The following is an 18,809-nucleotide window of genomic DNA, read 5'->3' as shown; positions in this document are numbered from 1 at the left end:
TGGCATCCTTCAATTGGTCTCTTAGCCACCCCACACGTTCCCCCGTGTAGTCGTCCAGGATCCAGTCTGAGTACCGCCAATGACTCATGCGTCTGACAAATGCTGATTGCTTTGCAAGAGGATCGGGATTGGAGGCACAGCGGATTTCACCGGGAATGGGACAACAGCAGAAATAGCTTCAAACATTACTGCATGAAAAGCACAAGGAGTGGACACATTTCATTGTTTGGAACACTGCTTTTCACTACAGCTCTTTGCATGTAAAAACTTTGCTCTTCTCCACAGCTGGCTGACGGACACGCAAAAGCGCAAGCAAGAGTGGCCACAGACCCACTATGCCGGCCTTTGTACACTCTCTCCATCTAATGATAGAGAGGAAGGATACATTCACTACTTCTAGCCTCCACTATTCAAATTCAGTATTTTCACAGTGTCCTAAAAGCTTCCTGAAAAGCCTTTACACTGTTTTCCAAAACGCTGCATCCAGAGCACAGTCAGGGACTGGAAGGACAGAGTAGATTTCCCCCATATGGACTTCTCTCTTCATTGGCTCCCAATTAAATCCCAAATAAAAATCCAAATACTTGCCCTCACACACAAGGTCTTGAATAATCACCACCAATTTTGTCTACAAGATCTCACAGTGCCATATCATCCCAACAGAGTGCTTTGCTCTCAGACTGCTGGCTTCCGAGGGGATTTTAAAGTGCAATGGAAGGCAGAGCCATCACTTTTCAGGCCCCTCTCTGTGGAACCAGCTCCCACTTTGTATTCAGGACACAAACACTTGCTCTCATTTTTGAATTAAGCGTAAAACCTTTTTGCCAAAGTCCAATAACTTGAAAGAGGAGCCAAAGACGTCCTCGTCCCAGATTCGTCCCAAGACAGATTCACACCTATTCTCACCTTGTCTGCTGTGACCTGAAGAACTCGCGTGACCATTGCGACTCTCAAGGTGCTAAAAATCACGCAAGAGTTTAAATGCGTGAGAGGCCACACTTGAGTAGCAAAGAAGCTTTGCTGATGAGATTAAATGTGCAGTTGCATGAAAGCACTAGTCTTTTTAGTGATCTACCTTTTGACCAGTTTAGAACCTGACAAGCGAGTAATCACAATGCCCACCTTGTTAATTGTCCTGAAAATCTGTATAAGCCGGACAATGAATCAGTGATGTTGTAGTCTTTCACAGCAATGGTGGTATAGTGGCGAGCATAGCTGCCTTCCAAGCAGTTGACCTGGGTTCGATTCCCGTCCATCGCAGTTGCCATTCGCAGTGCTGTTCAAGCATGTGGGCTGCGTACTATTTTACACTAAAAACGTTCTCCGCTCTTTCTGCAAATGCTTACAATGTCAGGCCAGGTGCATTCTTCATCGGCCTCGCTGCTACCGTTTGCTGTGTAAAGACACTGTTCAAACAGGCTTTGACTTCTCATCACTTCATACCTATACCTTCTTACATGAAACTGGGATTGGACACGCTACTTCTTCATAAAGACACCCAGTCCCACTTTAAATATTGTGCTGAATGTTTGGAATGAAGATAACATTTTACTAACCATGTACTGATCAGCTCTTTGCGGTGGCAAAATCATCAGCTGTGTGTGTTACTGTTCATGCAAACAAGCACGCTAATGTCAGCCAGCTAGCTTCAACCGCAGCTGTGCTGCACCAATCTCACGGAACTGCAAAACCACAAGCTTTCGCACCAAAGTCATGCAGCTACCGCATTTACAATCCAGCGTGGCCGTTGTTGTGCACATCCTACTTGAAAGATGTGTGGTGTAGGACTTGGAAGACGTATGTCTTTCAAGTATGTATTTGCACAGCCCAATGTGGTTGTTGTGGCCGAGCGGTCAAGGCGATGGACTAGAAATCCATTGGGGTCTCCCCGCACAGGTTCGAATCCTGTCGACAACGGTCAGCTGTTTTGCGCCAGTCCAGACGTTGATTTGAGAAGAAGGCATGGAGATCACCTGAGAAGGTGCCAGGAGAAAGAGCCAGGCCTTTGCTTGTGAAAATAGAGCACGCAGAAGCAATGGACCCAGCTATGTCCTGACAAAATTAGGCACATATTCAGTAAACATGGCATCCTTCAATTGGTCTCTTAGCCACCCCACACGTTCCCCCGTGTAGTCATCCAGGATCCAGTCTGAGTACCGCCAATGACTCATGCGTCTGACAAATGCTGATTGCTTTGCAAGAGGATCGGGATTGGAGGCACAGCGGATTTCACCGGGAATGGGACAACAGCAGAAATAGCTTCAAACATTACTGCATGAAAAGCACAAGGAGTGGACACATTTCATTGTTTGGAACACTGCTTTTCACTACAGCTCTTTGCATGTAAAAACTTTGCTCTTCTCCACAGCTGGCTGACAGACACGCAAAAGCGCAAGCAAGAGTGGCCACAGACCCACTATGCCGGCCTTTGTACACTCTCTCCATCTAATGATAGAGAGGAAGGATACATTCACTACTTCTAGCCTCCACTATTCAAATTCAGTATTTTCACAGTGTCCTAAAAGCTTCCTGAAAAGCCTTTACACTGTTTTCCAAAACGCTGCATCCAGAGCACAGTCAGGGACTGGAAGGACAGAGTAGATTTCCCCCATATGGACTTCTCTCTTCATTGGCTCCCAATTAAATCCCAAATAAAAATCCAAATACTTGCCCTCACACACAAGGTCTTGAATAATCACCACCAATTTTGTCTACAAGATCTCACAGTGCCATATCATCCCAACAGAGTGCTTTGCTCTCAGACTGCTGGCTTCCGAGGGGATTTTAAAGTGCAATGGAAGGCAGAGCCATCACTTTTCAGGCCCCTCTCTGTGGAACCAGCTCCCACTTTGTATTCGGGACACAGACACTTGCTCTCATTTTTGAATTAAGCGTAAAACCTTTTTGCCAAAGTCCAATAACTTGAAAGAGGAGCCAAAGACGTCCTCGTCCCAGATTCGTCCCAAGACAGATTCACACCTATTCTCACCTTGTCTGCTGTGACCTGAAGAACTCGCGTGACCATTGCGACTCTCAAGGTGCTAAAAATCACGCAAGAGTTTAAATGCGTGAGAGGCCACACTTGAGTAGCAAAGAAGCTTTGCTGATGAGATTAAATGTGCAGTTGCATGAAAGCACTAGTCTTTTTAGTGATCTACCTTTTGACCAGTTTAGAACCTGACAAGCGAGTAATCACAATGCCCACCTTGTTAATTGTCCTGAAAATCTGTATAAGCCGGACAATGAATCAGTGATGTTGTAGTCTTTCACAGCGATGGTGGTATAGTGGCGAGCATAGCTGCCTTCCAAGCAGTTGACCCGGGTTCGATTCCCGGCCATCGCAGTTGCTTCTCGCAGTGCTGTTCAAGCATGTGGGCTGCGTACTATTTTACACTAAAAACGTTCTCCGCTCTTTCTGCAAATGCTTACAATGTCAGGCCAGGTGCATTCTTCATCGGCCTCGCTGCTACCGTTTGCTGTGTAAAGACACTGTTCAAACAGGCTTTGACTTCTCATCACTTCATACCTATACCTTCTTACATGAAACTGGGATTGGACACGTTACTTCTTCATAAAGACACCCAGTCCCACTTTAAATATTGTGCTGAATGTTTGGAATGAAGATAACATTTTACTAACCATGTACTGATCAGCTCTTTGCGGTGGCAAAATCATCAGCTGTGTGTGTTACTGTTCATGCAAACAAGCAAGCTAATGTCAGCCAGCTAGCTTCAACCGCAGCTGTGCTGCACCAATCTCACGGAACTGCAAAACCACAAGCTTTCGCACCAAAGTCATGCAGCTACCGCATTTACAATCCAGCGTGGCCGTTGTTGTGCACATCCTACTTGAAAGATGTGTGGCGTAGGACTTGGAAGACGTATGTCTTTCGAGTATGTAGTTCCACAGCCCAATGTGGTTGTTGTGGCCGAGCGGTCAAGGCGATGGACTAGAAATCCATTGGGGTCTCCCCGCACAGGTTCGAATCCTGTCGACAACGGTCAGCTGTTTTGCGCCAGTCCAGACGTTGATTTGAGAAGAAGGCATGGAGATCACCTGAGAAGGTGCCAGGAGAAAGAGCCAGGCCTTTGCTTGTGAAAATAGAGCACGCAGAAGCAATGGACCCAGCTATGTCCTGACAAAATTAGGCACATATTCAGTAAACATGGCATCCTTCAATTGGTCTCTTAGCCACCCCACACGTTCCCCCGTGTAGTCGTCCAGGATCCAGTCTGAGTACCGCCAATGACTCATGCGTCTGACAAATGCTGATTGCTTTGCAAGAGGATCGGGATTGGAGGCACAGCGGATTTCACCGGGAATGGGACAACAGCAGAAATAGCTTCAAACATTACTGCATGAAAAGCACAAGGAGTGGACACATTTCATTGTTTGGAACACTGCTTTTCACTACAGCTCTTTGCATGTAAAAACTTTGCTCTTCTCCACAGCTGGCTGACGGACACGCAAAAGCGCAAGCAAGAGTGGCCACAGACCCACTATGCCGGCCTTTGTACACTCTCTCCATCTAATGATAGAGAGGAAGGATACATTCACTACTTCTAGCCTCCACTATTCAAATTCAGTATTTTCACAGTGTCCTAAAAGCTTCCTGAAAAGCCTTTACACTGTTTTCCAAAACGCTGCATCCAGAGCACAGTCAGGGACTGGAAGGACAGAGTAGATTTCCCCCATATGGACTTCTCTCTTCATTGGCTCCCAATTAAATCCCAAATAAAAATCCAAATACTTGCCCTCACACACAAGGTCTTGAATAATCACCACCAATTTTGTCTACAAGATCTCACAGTGCCATATCATCCCAACAGAGTGCTTTGCTCTCAGACTGCTGGCTTCCGAGGGGATTTTAAAGTGCAATGGAAGGCAGAGCCATCACTTTTCAGGCCCCTCTCTGTGGAACCAGCTCCCACTTTGTACTCAGGACACAAACACTTGCTCTCATTTTTGAATTAAGCGTAAAACCTTTTTGCCAAAGTCCAATAACTTGAAAGAGGAGCCAAAGACGTCCTCGTCCCAGATTCGTCCCAAGACAGATTCACACCTATTCTCACCTTGTCTGCTGTGACCTGAAGAACTCGCGTGACCATTGCGACTCTCAAGGTGCTAAAAATCACGCAAGAGTTTAAATGCGTGAGAGGCCACACTTGAGTAGCAAAGAAGCTTTGCTGATGAGATTAAATGTGCAGTTGCATGAAAGCACTAGTCTTTTTAGTGATCTACCTTTTGACCAGTTTAGAACCTGACAAGCGAGTAATCACAATGCCCACCTTGTTAATTGTCCTGAAAATCTGTATAAGCCGGACAATGAATCAGTGATGTTGTAGTCTTTCACAGCGATGGTGGTATAGTGGCGAGCATAGCTGCCTTCCAAGCAGTTGACCTGGGTTCGATTCCCGGCCATCGCAGTTGCCATTCGCAGTGCTGTTCAAGCATGTGGGCTGCGTACTATTTTACACTAAAAACGTTCTCCGCTCTTTCTGCAAATGCTTACAATGTCAGGCCAGGTGCATTCTTCATCGGCCTCGCTGCTACCGTTTGCTGTGTAAAGACACTGTTCAAACAGGCTTTGACTTCTCATCACTTCATACCTATACCTTCTTACATGAAACTGGGATTGGACACGTTGCTTCTTCATAAAGACACCCAGTCCCACTTTAAATATTGTGCTGAATGTTTGGAATGAAGATAACATTTTACTAACCATGTACTGATCAGCTCTTTGCGGTGGCAAAATCATCAGCTGTGTGTGTTACTGTTCATGCAAACAAGCAAGCTAATGTCAGCCAGCTAGCTTCAACCGCAGCTGTGCTGCACCAATCTCACGGAACTGCAAAACCACAAGCTTTCGCACCAAAGTCATGCAGCTACCGCATTTACAATCCAGCGTGGCCGTTGTTGTGCACATCCTACTTGAAAGATGTGTGGCGTAGGACTTGGAAGACGTATGTCTTTCGAGTATGTAGTTCCACAGCCCAATGTGGTTGTTGTGGCCGAGCGGTCAAGGCGATGGACTAGAAATCCATTGGGGTCTCCCCGCACAGGTTCGAATCCTGTCGACAACGGTCAGCTGTTTTGCGCCAGTCCAGACGTTGATTTGAGAAGAAGTCATGGAGAGCACCTGAGAAGGTGCCAGGAGAAAGAGCCAGGCCTTTGCTTGTGAAAATAGAGCACGCAGAAGCAATGGACCCAGCTATGTCCTGACAAAATTAGGCACATATTCAGTAAACATGGCATCCTTCAATTGGTCTCTTAGCCACCCCACACGTTCCCCCGTGTAGTCGTCCAGGATCCAGTCTGAGTACCGCCAATGACTCATGCGTCTGACAAATGCTGATTGCTTTGCAAGAGGATCGGGATTGGAGGCACAGCGGATTTCACCGGGAATGGGACAACAGCAGAAATAGCTTCAAACATTACTGCATGAAAAGCACAAGGAGTGGACACATTTCATTGTTTGGAACACTGCTTTTCACTACAGCTCTTTGCATGTAAAAACTTTGCTCTTCTCCACAGCTGGCTGACAGACACGCAAAAGCGCAAGCAAGAGTGGCCACAGACCCACTATGCCGGCCTTTGTACACTCTCTCCATCTAATGATAGAGAGGAAGGATACATTCACTACTTCTAGCCTCCACTATTCAAATTCAGTATTTTCACAGTGTCCTAAAAGCTTCCTGAAAAGCCTTTACACTGTTTTCCAAAACGCTGCATCCAGAGCACAGTCAGGGACTGGAAGGACAGAGTAGATTTCCCCCATATGGACTTCTCTCTTCATTGGCTCCCAATTAAATCCCAAATAAAAATCCAAATACTTGCCCTCACACACAAGGTCTTGAATAATCACCACCAATTTTGTCTACAAGATCTCACAGTGCCATATCATCCCAACAGAGTGCTTTGCTCTCAGACTGCTGGCTTCCGAGGGGATTTAAAAGTGCAATGGAAGGCAGAGCCATCACTTTTCAGGCCCCTCTCTGTGGAACCAGCTCCCACTTTGTATTCGGGACACAGACACTTGCTCTCATTTTTGAATTAAGCGTAAAACCTTTTTGCCAAAGTCCAATAACTTGAAAGAGGAGCCAAAGACGTCCTCGTCCCAGATTCGTCCCAAGACAGATTCACACCTATTCTCACCTTGTCTGCTGTGACCTGAAGAACTCGCGTGACCATTGCGACTCTCAAGGTGCTAAAAATCACGCAAGAGTTTAAATGCGTGAGAGGCCACACTTGAGTAGCAAAGAAGCTTTGCTGATGAGATTAAATGTGCAGTTGCATGAAAGCACTAGTCTTTTTAGTGATCTACCTTTTGACCAGTTTAGAACCTGACAAGCGAGTAATCACAATGCCCACCTTGTTAATTGTCCTGAAAATCTGTATAAGCCGGACAATGAATCAGTGATGTTGTAGTCTTTCACAGCGATGGTGGTATAGTGGCGAGCATAGCTGCCTTCCAAGCAGTTGACCCGGGTTCGATTCCCGGCCATCGCAGTTGCTTCTCGCAGTGCTGTTCAAGCATGTGGGCTGCGTACTATTTTACACTAAAAACGTTCTCCGCTCTTTCTGCAAATGCTTACAATGTCAGGCCAGGTGCATTCTTCATCGGCCTCGCTGCTACCGTTTGCTGTGTAAAGACACTGTTCAAACAGGCTTTGACTTCTCATCACTTCATACCTATACCTTCTTACATGAAACTGGGATTGGACACGTTACTTCTTCATAAAGACACCCAGTCCCACTTTAAATATTGTGCTGAATGTTTGGAATGAAGATAACATTTTACTAACCATGTACTGATCAGCTCTTTGCGGTGGCAAAATCATCAGCTGTGTGTGTTACTGTTCATGCAAACAAGCAAGCTAATGTCAGCCAGCTAGCTTCAACCGCAGCTGTGCTGCACCAATCTCACGGAACTGCAAAACCACAAGCTTTCGCACCAAAGTCATGCAGCTACCGCATTTACAATCCAGCGTGGCCGTTGTTGTGCACATCCTACTTGAAAGATGTGTGGCGTAGGACTTGGAAGACGTATGTCTTTCGAGTATGTAGTTCCACAGCCCAATGTGGTTGTTGTGGCCGAGCGGTCAAGGCGATGGACTAGAAATCCATTGGGGTCTCCCCGCACAGGTTCGAATCCTGTCGACAACGGTCAGCTGTTTTGCGCCAGTCCAGACGTTGATTTGAGAAGAAGGCATGGAGATCACCTGAGAAGGTGCCAGGAGAAAGAGCCAGGCCTTTGCTTGTGAAAATAGAGCACGCAGAAGCAATGGACCCAGCTATGTCCTGACAAAATTAGGCACATATTCAGTAAACATGGCATCCTTCAATTGGTCTCTTAGCCACCCCACACGTTCCCCCGTGTAGTCGTCCAGGATCCAGTCTGAGTACCGCCAATGACTCATGCGTCTGACAAATGCTGATTGCTTTGCAAGAGGATCGGGATTGGAGGCACAGCGGATTTCACCGGGAATGGGACAACAGCAGAAATAGCTTCAAACATTACTGCATGAAAAGCACAAGGAGTGGACACATTTCATTGTTTGGAACACTGCTTTTCACTACAGCTCTTTGCATGTAAAAACTTTGCTCTTCTCCACAGCTGGCTGACGGACACGCAAAAGCGCAAGCAAGAGTGGCCACAGACCCACTATGCCGGCCTTTGTACACTCTCTCCATCTAATGATAGAGAGGAAGGATACATTCACTACTTCTAGCCTCCACTATTCAAATTCAGTATTTTCACAGTGTCCTAAAAGCTTCCTGAAAAGCCTTTACACTGTTTTCCAAAACGCTGCATCCAGAGCACAGTCAGGGACTGGAAGGACAGAGTAGATTTCCCCCATATGGACTTCTCTCTTCATTGGCTCCCAATTAAATCCCAAATAAAAATCCAAATACTTGCCCTCACACACAAGGTCTTGAATAATCACCACCAATTTTGTCTACAAGATCTCACAGTGCCATATCATCCCAACAGAGTGCTTTGCTCTCAGACTGCTGGCTTCCGAGGGGATTTTAAAGTGCAATGGAAGGCAGAGCCATCACTTTTCAGGCCCCTCTCTGTGGAACCAGCTCCCACTTTGTACTCAGGACACAAACACTTGCTCTCATTTTTGAATTAAGCGTAAAACCTTTTTGCCAAAGTCCAATAACTTGAAAGAGGAGCCAAAGACGTCCTCGTCCCAGATTCGTCCCAAGACAGATTCACACCTATTCTCACCTTGTCTGCTGTGACCTGAAGAACTCGCGTGACCATTGCGACTCTCAAGGTGCTAAAAATCACGCAAGAGTTTAAATGCGTGAGAGGCCACACTTGAGTAGCAAAGAAGCTTTGCTGATGAGATTAAATGTGCAGTTGCATGAAAGCACTAGTCTTTTTAGTGATCTACCTTTTGACCAGTTTAGAACCTGACAAGCGAGTAATCACAATGCCCACCTTGTTAATTGTCCTGAAAATCTGTATAAGCCGGACAATGAATCAGTGATGTTGTAGTCTTTCACAGCGATGGTGGTATAGTGGCGAGCATAGCTGCCTTCCAAGCAGTTGACCTGGGTTCGATTCCCGGCCATCGCAGTTGCCATTCGCAGTGCTGTTCAAGCATGTGGGCTGCGTACTATTTTACACTAAAAACGTTCTCCGCTCTTTCTGCAAATGCTTACAATGTCAGGCCAGGTGCATTCTTCATCGGCCTCGCTGCTACCGTTTGCTGTGTAAAGACACTGTTCAAACAGGCTTTGACTTCTCATCACTTCATACCTATACCTTCTTACATGAAACTGGGATTGGACACGTTGCTTCTTCATAAAGACACCCAGTCCCACTTTAAATATTGTGCTGAATGTTTGGAATGAAGATAACATTTTACTAACCATGTACTGATCAGCTCTTTGCGGTGGCAAAATCATCAGCTGTGTGTGTTACTGTTCATGCAAACAAGCAAGCTAATGTCAGCCAGCTAGCTTCAACCGCAGCTGTGCTGCACCAATCTCACGGAACTGCAAAACCACAAGCTTTCGCACCAAAGTCATGCAGCTACCGCATTTACAATCCAGCGTGGCCGTTGTTGTGCACATCCTACTTGAAAGATGTGTGGCGTAGGACTTGGAAGACGTATGTCTTTCGAGTATGTAGTTCCACAGCCCAATGTGGTTGTTGTGGCCGAGCGGTCAAGGCGATGGACTAGAAATCCATTGGGGTCTCCCCGCACAGGTTCGAATCCTGTCGACAACGGTCAGCTGTTTTGCGCCAGTCCAGACGTTGATTTGAGAAGAAGTCATGGAGAGCACCTGAGAAGGTGCCAGGAGAAAGAGCCAGGCCTTTGCTTGTGAAAATAGAGCACGCAGAAGCAATGGACCCAGCTATGTCCTGACAAAATTAGGCACATATTCAGTAAACATGGCATCCTTCAATTGGTCTCTTAGCCACCCCACACGTTCCCCCGTGTAGTCGTCCAGGATCCAGTCTGAGTACCGCCAATGACTCATGCGTCTGACAAATGCTGATTGCTTTGCAAGAGGATCGGGATTGGAGGCACAGCGGATTTCACCGGGAATGGGACAACAGCAGAAATAGCTTCAAACATTACTGCATGAAAAGCACAAGGAGTGGACACATTTCATTGTTTGGAACACTGCTTTTCACTACAGCTCTTTGCATGTAAAAACTTTGCTCTTCTCCACAGCTGGCTGACAGACACGCAAAAGCGCAAGCAAGAGTGGCCACAGACCCACTATGCCGGCCTTTGTACACTCTCTCCATCTAATGATAGAGAGGAAGGATACATTCACTACTTCTAGCCTCCACTATTCAAATTCAGTATTTTCACAGTGTCCTAAAAGCTTCCTGAAAAGCCTTTACACTGTTTTCCAAAACGCTGCATCCAGAGCACAGTCAGGGACTGGAAGGACAGAGTAGATTTCCCCCATATGGACTTCTCTCTTCATTGGCTCCCAATTAAATCCCAAATAAAAATCCAAATACTTGCCCTCACACACAAGGTCTTGAATAATCACCACCAATTTTGTCTACAAGATCTCACAGTGCCATATCATCCCAACAGAGTGCTTTGCTCTCAGACTGCTGGCTTCCGAGGGGATTTAAAAGTGCAATGGAAGGCAGAGCCATCACTTTTCAGGCCCCTCTCTGTGGAACCAGCTCCCACTTTGTATTCGGGACACAGACACTTGCTCTCATTTTTGAATTAAGCGTAAAACCTTTTTGCCAAAGTCCAATAACTTGAAAGAGGAGCCAAAGACGTCCTCGTCCCAGATTCGTCCCAAGACAGATTCACACCTATTCTCACCTTGTCTGCTGTGACCTGAAGAACTCGCGTGACCATTGCGACTCTCAAGGTGCTAAAAATCACGCAAGAGTTTAAATGCGTGAGAGGCCACACTTGAGTAGCAAAGAAGCTTTGCTGATGAGATTAAATGTGCAGTTGCATGAAAGCACTAGTCTTTTTAGTGATCTACCTTTTGACCAGTTTAGAACCTGACAAGCGAGTAATCACAATGCCCACCTTGTTAATTGTCCTGAAAATCTGTATAAGCCGGACAATGAATCAGTGATGTTGTAGTCTTTCACAGCGATGGTGGTATAGTGGCGAGCATAGCTGCCTTCCAAGCAGTTGACCCGGGTTCGATTCCCGGCCATCGCAGTTGCTTCTCGCAGTGCTGTTCAAGCATGTGGGCTGCGTACTATTTTACACTAAAAACGTTCTCCGCTCTTTCTGCAAATGCTTACAATGTCAGGCCAGGTGCATTCTTCATCGGCCTCGCTGCTACCGTTTGCTGTGGAAAGACACTGTTCACACAGGCTCTCATCACTTCATACCTATACCTTCTTACATGAAACTGGGATTGGACACGCTACTTCTTCATAAAGACACCCAGTCCCACTTTAAATATTGTGCTGAATGTTTGGAATAAAGATAACATTTTACTAACCATGTACTGATCAGCTCTTTGCGGTGGCAAAATCATCAGCTGTGTGTGTTACTGTTCATGCAAACAAGCAAGCTAATGTCAGCCAGCTAGCTTCAACCGCAGCTGTGCTGCACCAATCTCACGGAACTGCAAAACCACAAGCTTTCGCACCAAAGTCATGCAGCTACCGCATTTACAATCCAGCGTGGCCGTTGTTGTGCACATCCTACTTGAAAGATGTGTGGCGTAGGACTTGGAAGACGTATGTCTTTCAAGTATGTAGTTCCACAGCCCAATGTGGTTGTTGTGGCCGAGCGGTCAAGGCGATGGACTAGAAATCCATTGGGGTCTCCCCGCACAGGTTCGAATCCTGTCGACAACGGTCAGCTGTTTTGCGGCAGTCCTGACGTTGATTTGAGAAGAAGTCATGGAGATCACCTGAGAAGGTGCCAGGAGAAAGAGCCAGGCCTTTGCTTGTGAAAATAGAGCACGTAGAAGCAATGGACCCAGCTATGCCCTGACAAAATTAGGCACATATTCAGTAAACATGGCATCCTTCAATTGGTCTCTTAGCCACCCCACACGTTCCCCCGTGTAGTCGTCCAGGATCCAGTCTGAGTACAACCAATGACTCATGCGTCTGACAAATGCTGATTGCTTTGCAAGAGGATCGGGATTGGAGGCACAGCGGATTTCACCGGGAATGGGACAACAGCAGAAATAGCTTCAAACATTACTGCATGAAAAGCACAAGGAGTGGACACATTTCATTGTTTGGAACACTGCTTTTCACTACAGCTCTTTGCATGTAAAAACTTTGCTCTTCTCCACAGCTGGCTGACAGACACGCAAAAGCGCAAGCAAGAGTGGCCACAGACCCACTATGCCGGCCTTTGTACACTCTCTCCATCTAATGATAGAGAGGAAGGATATGTAACCCAACCAGTGCAGGGGCCTCCCTACACCCCGGACTCTGCGTTGTGTTAAATTGTGTTGGATTGGGGTGCACCGCAGAGAGACCAGTCGGACACAGGTGTTCAATTTGTGGCTCGGACCGCGCCGTTTATTCGGAAGCAGGGGCAAACACCGCTCCAACTCTGCTGCTGGCCCTTCGCAAATCACAGCAAACACTCCGTGACTATCAACATTGCAAAATACAACAACACATATACACAGAATACACATTAAGTAACAATAACCGTGCCTTCTACAACATTCCACGGTCTCGGCGATGAATACAACACAAAACTGATGCAGTTCGCCACTGGCAGTGCTTACCTTCGCAAATCACAGCAAACACTGACCCAAGATGGCGCCCGCGCGAACAAGAAATCTAAAGTACGGTGTCCTGCAGAGGACGAATGGCCAAAATTGCTAACATTTACACCATATATGCAGCTCAACAGCGACACCTTGTGACTTATTCCAGTCACTACCTTACATCCGCCTCTCCTTTAAGTGATGGCGTCCCAGTCATCAAACAAAACAAAATAAAACAGAACAGTCTCACTATGTACACAAGAATAATGGTGGTGGAAGATGTGCAGTGTAATGTGAAAATGTCTATGTGTGTATCCTATGTATTTCCTGCAGCCCTTCTTGCTTTGGCCCTCTGCCACAGCTTCCATCCCCTTTCTATCTTCTCCTGATCCTCCCCTGGTTCGTTAACTCTCAACCCATAAGTCAGTCTCTTTGGGGGATGCCAACTCCTCGGCAAGTTCCTCCTTGGTTCTCTTGGTCTGGGAGGTGAGTGGGTGACCCTGGCAGTCTCATTCCCCCTCCAATCTTCACTCTCTTGTGCTGCCCCTGGGTCCCTTTCCTCCGGTCCTGTGGGGGCAAGTGATCCATTTGCTGCTTCAGGTGAAATTCCCTCCACACCTCCTTCCAGGCTATCAGTCTCCCCGTCCTCGATCATGTCCGACTCTTCATCCTGTCTGATTACTTCACCAGCCTGCTCTCCACTGTCCTCAATCCCTCCTCCATGAACCTCCTCCACGTCAAGCTCCATTTCCTCTCTTGCCTCCTCTCCCACCTGCTCCACGGGAAGAAACATACACTGCGTGAGTAGGTTGCGGTGGACCACTCTCTCTGTATCACCATTTTCCGATCGCACCACATACACCGGCATGTCTGGCTGTTTCTTCACCACAATGTATGGACGTGACTCCCACTTGTCTCCTAGTTTGCTTCGCCCCTCCACATGACACACTTTAACCAGGACTCTGTCACCCGGGCTGAAGCTTTGACTCTTTGCTTGTCGGTCATAGTATCTTTTCTGGTGACCCTTAGCCTGGCGAGAGGCCTGATTAGCCTGTGCGTAAGCCTGTGACAAGCAGTCATGCAGGGTCTGGACATAATCGCTATATCCCCCCGACCCATTAGTGGTTGACAGCCCAAAGACCAAGTCGACAGGGAGCCGTGGATGCCTGCCAAACATCAGGTAGTATGGTGTGTACCCTGTCGAATCATGGCGGGTGCAGTTGTAGGCGTGTGTCATTGCATCCACATATTCGTGCCACCGGGGTTTCAGGTGAGGTTCTAGCGTCCCCAGCATGTTCATGAGGGTGCGGTTAAACCGTTCAGTTGTCCCGTTGCCCTGTGGGTGATAGGGCGTGGTGTGGGTCTTAGTGATGCCGGTGCATTTACACAGCTCCTTCACCACAGCACTTTCAAAATTGCGCCCTTGGTCTGCATGCAGTTTTGCTGGGAAGCCAAACCGACAGAAAAAGTTTCTATACAGCACCCTAGCCACTGTGCTGGCTTTTTGGTCTTTAGTGGGGTATGCTTGCGCATAGCGTGAGAAATGGTCAGTGACCACGAGGACATTTTCGATACCACCTTTTGATTTCTCAAGAGTCAAAAAATCCACACAAACTAGCTCCAAGGGGGCACTGCTGTGGATACTGACCAGGGGGGCCCTGACCCCTGCGGTTGGAGTTTTCCTAAGGCAGCACCTCTCACATTGTTCGCACCAAGCCTTGATTTCCTGGAACATCCGTGGCCAATAAAACCTCTCCCTTATCATGTGCAATGTCCTCTCAAAACCAAGGTGGCCTGAGTCATCGTGGAGAGCAGTCTTCACTGATATACGCAAATCCTCTGGTAGCACCAGTTGCTCAACTACTCCCCTTTGGCTGTCTTGGACGCAGCGGTACAGGATGCCATCCCTTACCGCTAACCTTCTCCACTCCTTTAAGAGAAGGCGCACGTGTCCTTCGGCACTCATTCGCTCACTGCAGCTTGGCTTCTGGTTCATACTCTTATAGTGCAAGACAGGGCCAATAACGAGGTCTTTTTTCTGCCCTGCACGGATCTCCTGTTTGGTCATGGTGGGCAGGGATTCCATCCCCACATCCCTGTAAGGCTCAGTGGATGTAGGTGGCCCGAGTTCCAGTTCCTCCCCTGTAGGCGTGCCATGGCCAGTGAGGCTTTGAGTATCCTGGGTAGCCTGTGTCGCACCATGCCCCTGTTCGTCGACACCCACCCACTGAGGGCATGTCTGTAGGATGTGCATGACCTCCTGGTTAGACATGCGAGAGAGGGCGTCAGCGTTTGTGTTGCTCTGTCCCCTCCGATACTGGACATCGAAATCGAAAGCAGCCAGCCTAGACACCCACCGCTGGCCTGTGGCATCCAGCTTCGCTGATGACATAACATACTTGAGAGGGTTGTTGTCTGTCTGGACAGAGAATCTACGCCCATAGAGGTGGTCGTAGAATTTGTCGGTGACTGCCCATTTAAGAGCAAGGAACTCGAGTTTGTGTGCAGGATACCTTGTCTCTGCTGGGCTCAAACCTCTACTGGTGAAGGCTATGACCCTCTCAGCTCCACCTTGGATCTGAGCTAGAACGGCGCCCAGACCCTCCCCTGAGGCGTCCGTCTGCAGAACGAAGGGCAAGCTATAGTCAGGATATCCCAGCACTGGAGCGCTTGTCAGCCTTTCTTTTAGGGTCTTAAATGCCTTCTCGCATTCATCTGTCCACAAAAAGGGTGGGTCGGTAGCCAGACTTTTCTTTCCCCCTCTCCTTTTCTTTCTGGGGTCACCAGCAGTTAGGCGGTACAGGGGAGCAGCTAGGGTAGAGTACCCACTTACATACCGCCTATAGTATCCAGCGAATCCCAGGAATTGCAACACTTCTTTGCGATTTGTGGGCCTCACCCAGTTTTTCACCTTGCTGATCTTCTCTGGGTCTGTCCGGATCCCCTCAGCAGACACTAAGTGACCCAAATACTGAACCTCCTTTCTCACTAGGTGGCATTTAGAAGGCTTTAACTTCAAGCCATGCTCCCGAAGCCGATCGAACACCAGCTGCAGTCTTTCCAGATGCTCATCAAAGGTTTTGGAGAATATGATGAGATCATCAAGATAGATTAGGAGGTGGGTGAAGTTCAAGTCGCCAAAGCAGCAGGTCATGAGTCTCTGAAAGGTGGAGGGAGCATTCTGCAGTCCAAAGGGCATACGATTTGCTTCAAACAGCCCCATAGGGGTGCTGAATGCCGTCTTGTGTTTGTCTTGCTCCGCCACCTCCACCTGCCAATAACCAGAGGTGAGGTCAAGGGTGGAGAAGTATCTTGCCTGCCCTAGAGCCTCCAGGGCTTCTTCTATTCTGGGGAGAGGGAAAGCATCTCTCGTGCTACAGGAGTTCAGTTTCCTGTAGTCAATACACAGCCTTAGTGATCCATCTTTCTTGGTTACGATCACGACAGGTGAAGCATATGGACTTTTGCTGGGCCTGATAACTCCTGTTGCCTCCATTTCTGTCAGTAACCTTCTCACGTCCTGCCACTGTGATGGGGGGATCTTACGGTAAGGCAGTCGAAATGGCTTAGGGTCGACCAGAGGGATTTCATGTTGCACAGTCTTTGTATGGCCATAATCCAGGGGGTGCTGTGAGAACACACCCATGTTCCTTTCCACAAGCTCTTTAAGAAGGGAACGCTGGTGCTCGTTTTCAACATCTGCTCCACTTAAATCCACTTCCTGGCTTGCCACAACGTGGTCCATACCCAGGCATGCTTCTCTGCCTCCGCTAATGTGATGACTGCCCCGCACCCTGTCTGAAAAGTCCACAATACTTTCCACCAGAGATGCCTTGGCCAGATGCGTGTGAGGCTTGATAGTGATAGCATGCTGGGAGAGGTTCATCACTCTTACCGGGGCACATCCTTTCTTTACATCAGCAAGAACTCTGGCGATCAGGATGTCTTGGCTGAGCCGCAGGGAGGGGTGGCCTTCAATTAGGGCTGTATAAGTCTTTCTTTGTGGTCCAGCTTTTATTTTGCACATTAAATCCATCTCTTTCCCTGCTTGAATGTGCACCTTGCGACCAGTATAAACAACAGGGCCCACTGTGTCATCCATATCACACTGGTCAGTGCTCTCAATCTCTAGCAGGGAGGCGTGCCACTCCGGATGAGTCTCCTTGACCTGGAGGAGGAACTGCTGGCCGTAGGTTGCCTGGAGGTGACTTCTGGAGGCACGGAGGACATTAGTTCCCACAAGCAGAGGAACAGAGGAGCGGTACTCTGTGTTAGTGACAACAAAAGCAGGCACACCCTTAAACTCTCTCCCCAACAATTTTAGGTTGATGCGTAGCACACCATGGTAGGTGACACTCTGGCCCCCTGCACCTTCTATGGGTATCTTAGAAGGCTGCAGTTTTTGTTTATGGAGGGTGGGGTGGCTGCGCCAGTACTGGTGCATAATACTGGTTATCTGGGAGCCAGAGTTGATGAGTGCCCTGCACTTCATTCCGTTGACTTCCACCTCCCCCTCGTTCCTGGGACCAACTAGGGGAGTGCTCTCCCCTCCGTCACCTTTGTTCACCTGCAGTGTGGGGACTTGCTGCTCGCCCATGGTTGCCCCGGCGACCATGGGCTTTATCTGTTTAAAGGCTGAGCTGAGTAAGTGTTTCCCTCCATGGGGGTCACAGGCTGAGGATCATGTGCCCACGTCTGTTCAGGCCCCGGGAGCACTGCTCTGCAAACCCGGGCTATGTGTCCTTGCTTCCCACACCGGTAGCATGTGACCACTGACATTGGGGTTGTAGCCCCACGGGGTGGTCGGACTCTCAGTGGAGTGGCAGAGGATGGAGCATAAATTCTCGATTCAAGGTGGGTCAACTTGGCCATCTGCTCCTCCTGGCTCAGTGCTAATTTCTTGACCATCTCTGCTAGCTCTGACCACTCTGAGGGATGTTTAGCCTTTTCTGCCTTCACATTCACACTACACTCTGATGCCACTTGTACCTGGGCATAAGTTTTCTTTGATTTGTTTTGAGGCTGGAATCTCTTTGTTTCTTTTGCTAGATTTCGGAGCTCAGCCTGTAGCTCACGGAAACTCAAAAGCCGGGGCTTCATTGGCGAGATCCTCGCATACACATCCTCATCATTAATCCCCCGTATGAACTGCCGGGTGAGTTTACTGTCACGGTCAGGAAAAGGCTTGCCTCCTCTTTGGTTTTCTTCCACAGCTCGCAGTGTTGCCTCCAGTGCTATAGCATATGAACAGGCAGACTCCCCAGACCTCTGAACACGCTCATAGAAGTCCGCTAGTAGATCTGAGGAGCTCTGTGTGTCGCCGTACTCTGCTCTCAGTTCTTCGAATGCCCTTTCAGGTGTTTGGTCATGGAGAGGTAGATTCAGGACCAGCTTTCGGGCTTCACCAGTTAGGTGACGCACCACCGTGGAAAAGCGGAGGTGAATGGGGAGCTCTATTGCCTCAAGAAGATACTGCATGTCACGAATCCAGTCCTCTACAAGCACCTTGCTGTCAGCACTGCCAGTGAAGACTTGGACATTTTTCACTTGATGAGTCTGTATAAAACCACCGTAGGCAGCAAATGGGGGGTTAGCGTTGGCTGCAG

General features: G+C 48.1%; 11 non-coding genes across 11 annotated transcripts; all 11 read left to right on the top strand.

Moving 5' to 3' along the window:
- The first annotated feature begins 1,835 nt into the window (after window positions 1-1,835).
- trnas-aga (transfer RNA serine (anticodon AGA)) lies at window positions 1,836-1,917 on the top strand. Its single transcript has one exon. It is a non-coding gene; the product is annotated as a tRNA-Ser (tRNA).
- A 1,354-nt stretch (window positions 1,918-3,271) lies between these two features.
- On the top strand, window positions 3,272-3,343 carry trnag-ucc (transfer RNA glycine (anticodon UCC)). Its single transcript has one exon. It is a non-coding gene; the product is annotated as a tRNA-Gly (tRNA).
- Window positions 3,344-3,918: 575 nt separating this feature from the next.
- trnas-aga (transfer RNA serine (anticodon AGA)) lies at window positions 3,919-4,000 on the top strand. The gene has a single exon. It is a non-coding gene; the product is annotated as a tRNA-Ser (tRNA).
- Window positions 4,001-5,354: 1,354 nt separating this feature from the next.
- On the top strand, window positions 5,355-5,426 carry trnag-ucc (transfer RNA glycine (anticodon UCC)). The gene has a single exon. It is a non-coding gene; the product is annotated as a tRNA-Gly (tRNA).
- Window positions 5,427-6,001: 575 nt separating this feature from the next.
- On the top strand, window positions 6,002-6,083 carry trnas-aga (transfer RNA serine (anticodon AGA)). The gene has a single exon. It is a non-coding gene; the product is annotated as a tRNA-Ser (tRNA).
- A 1,354-nt stretch (window positions 6,084-7,437) lies between these two features.
- Window positions 7,438-7,509, top strand: trnag-ucc (transfer RNA glycine (anticodon UCC)). Its single transcript has one exon. It is a non-coding gene; the product is annotated as a tRNA-Gly (tRNA).
- Window positions 7,510-8,084: 575 nt separating this feature from the next.
- Window positions 8,085-8,166, top strand: trnas-aga (transfer RNA serine (anticodon AGA)). Its single transcript has one exon. It is a non-coding gene; the product is annotated as a tRNA-Ser (tRNA).
- A 1,354-nt stretch (window positions 8,167-9,520) lies between these two features.
- On the top strand, window positions 9,521-9,592 carry trnag-ucc (transfer RNA glycine (anticodon UCC)). The gene has a single exon. It is a non-coding gene; the product is annotated as a tRNA-Gly (tRNA).
- Window positions 9,593-10,167: 575 nt separating this feature from the next.
- Window positions 10,168-10,249, top strand: trnas-aga (transfer RNA serine (anticodon AGA)). The gene has a single exon. It is a non-coding gene; the product is annotated as a tRNA-Ser (tRNA).
- Window positions 10,250-11,603: 1,354 nt separating this feature from the next.
- Window positions 11,604-11,675, top strand: trnag-ucc (transfer RNA glycine (anticodon UCC)). The gene has a single exon. It is a non-coding gene; the product is annotated as a tRNA-Gly (tRNA).
- A 568-nt stretch (window positions 11,676-12,243) lies between these two features.
- trnas-aga (transfer RNA serine (anticodon AGA)) lies at window positions 12,244-12,325 on the top strand. Its single transcript has one exon. It is a non-coding gene; the product is annotated as a tRNA-Ser (tRNA).
- The last annotated feature ends 6,484 nt before the right edge of the window (window positions 12,326-18,809 follow it).

This window comes from Copadichromis virginalis, linkage group LG9 (assembly GCF_057382275.1).
Source record: "Copadichromis virginalis isolate Kocher_CV1m ecotype Utaka linkage group LG9, C_Virginalis_male_GT1.1, whole genome shotgun sequence".
Classification (NCBI taxonomy): domain Eukaryota; kingdom Metazoa; phylum Chordata; class Actinopteri; order Cichliformes; family Cichlidae; genus Copadichromis; species Copadichromis virginalis.
Note: the sequence above shows the minus strand (reverse complement) of the source record. Positions and strands in the feature narration are given on the sequence as shown.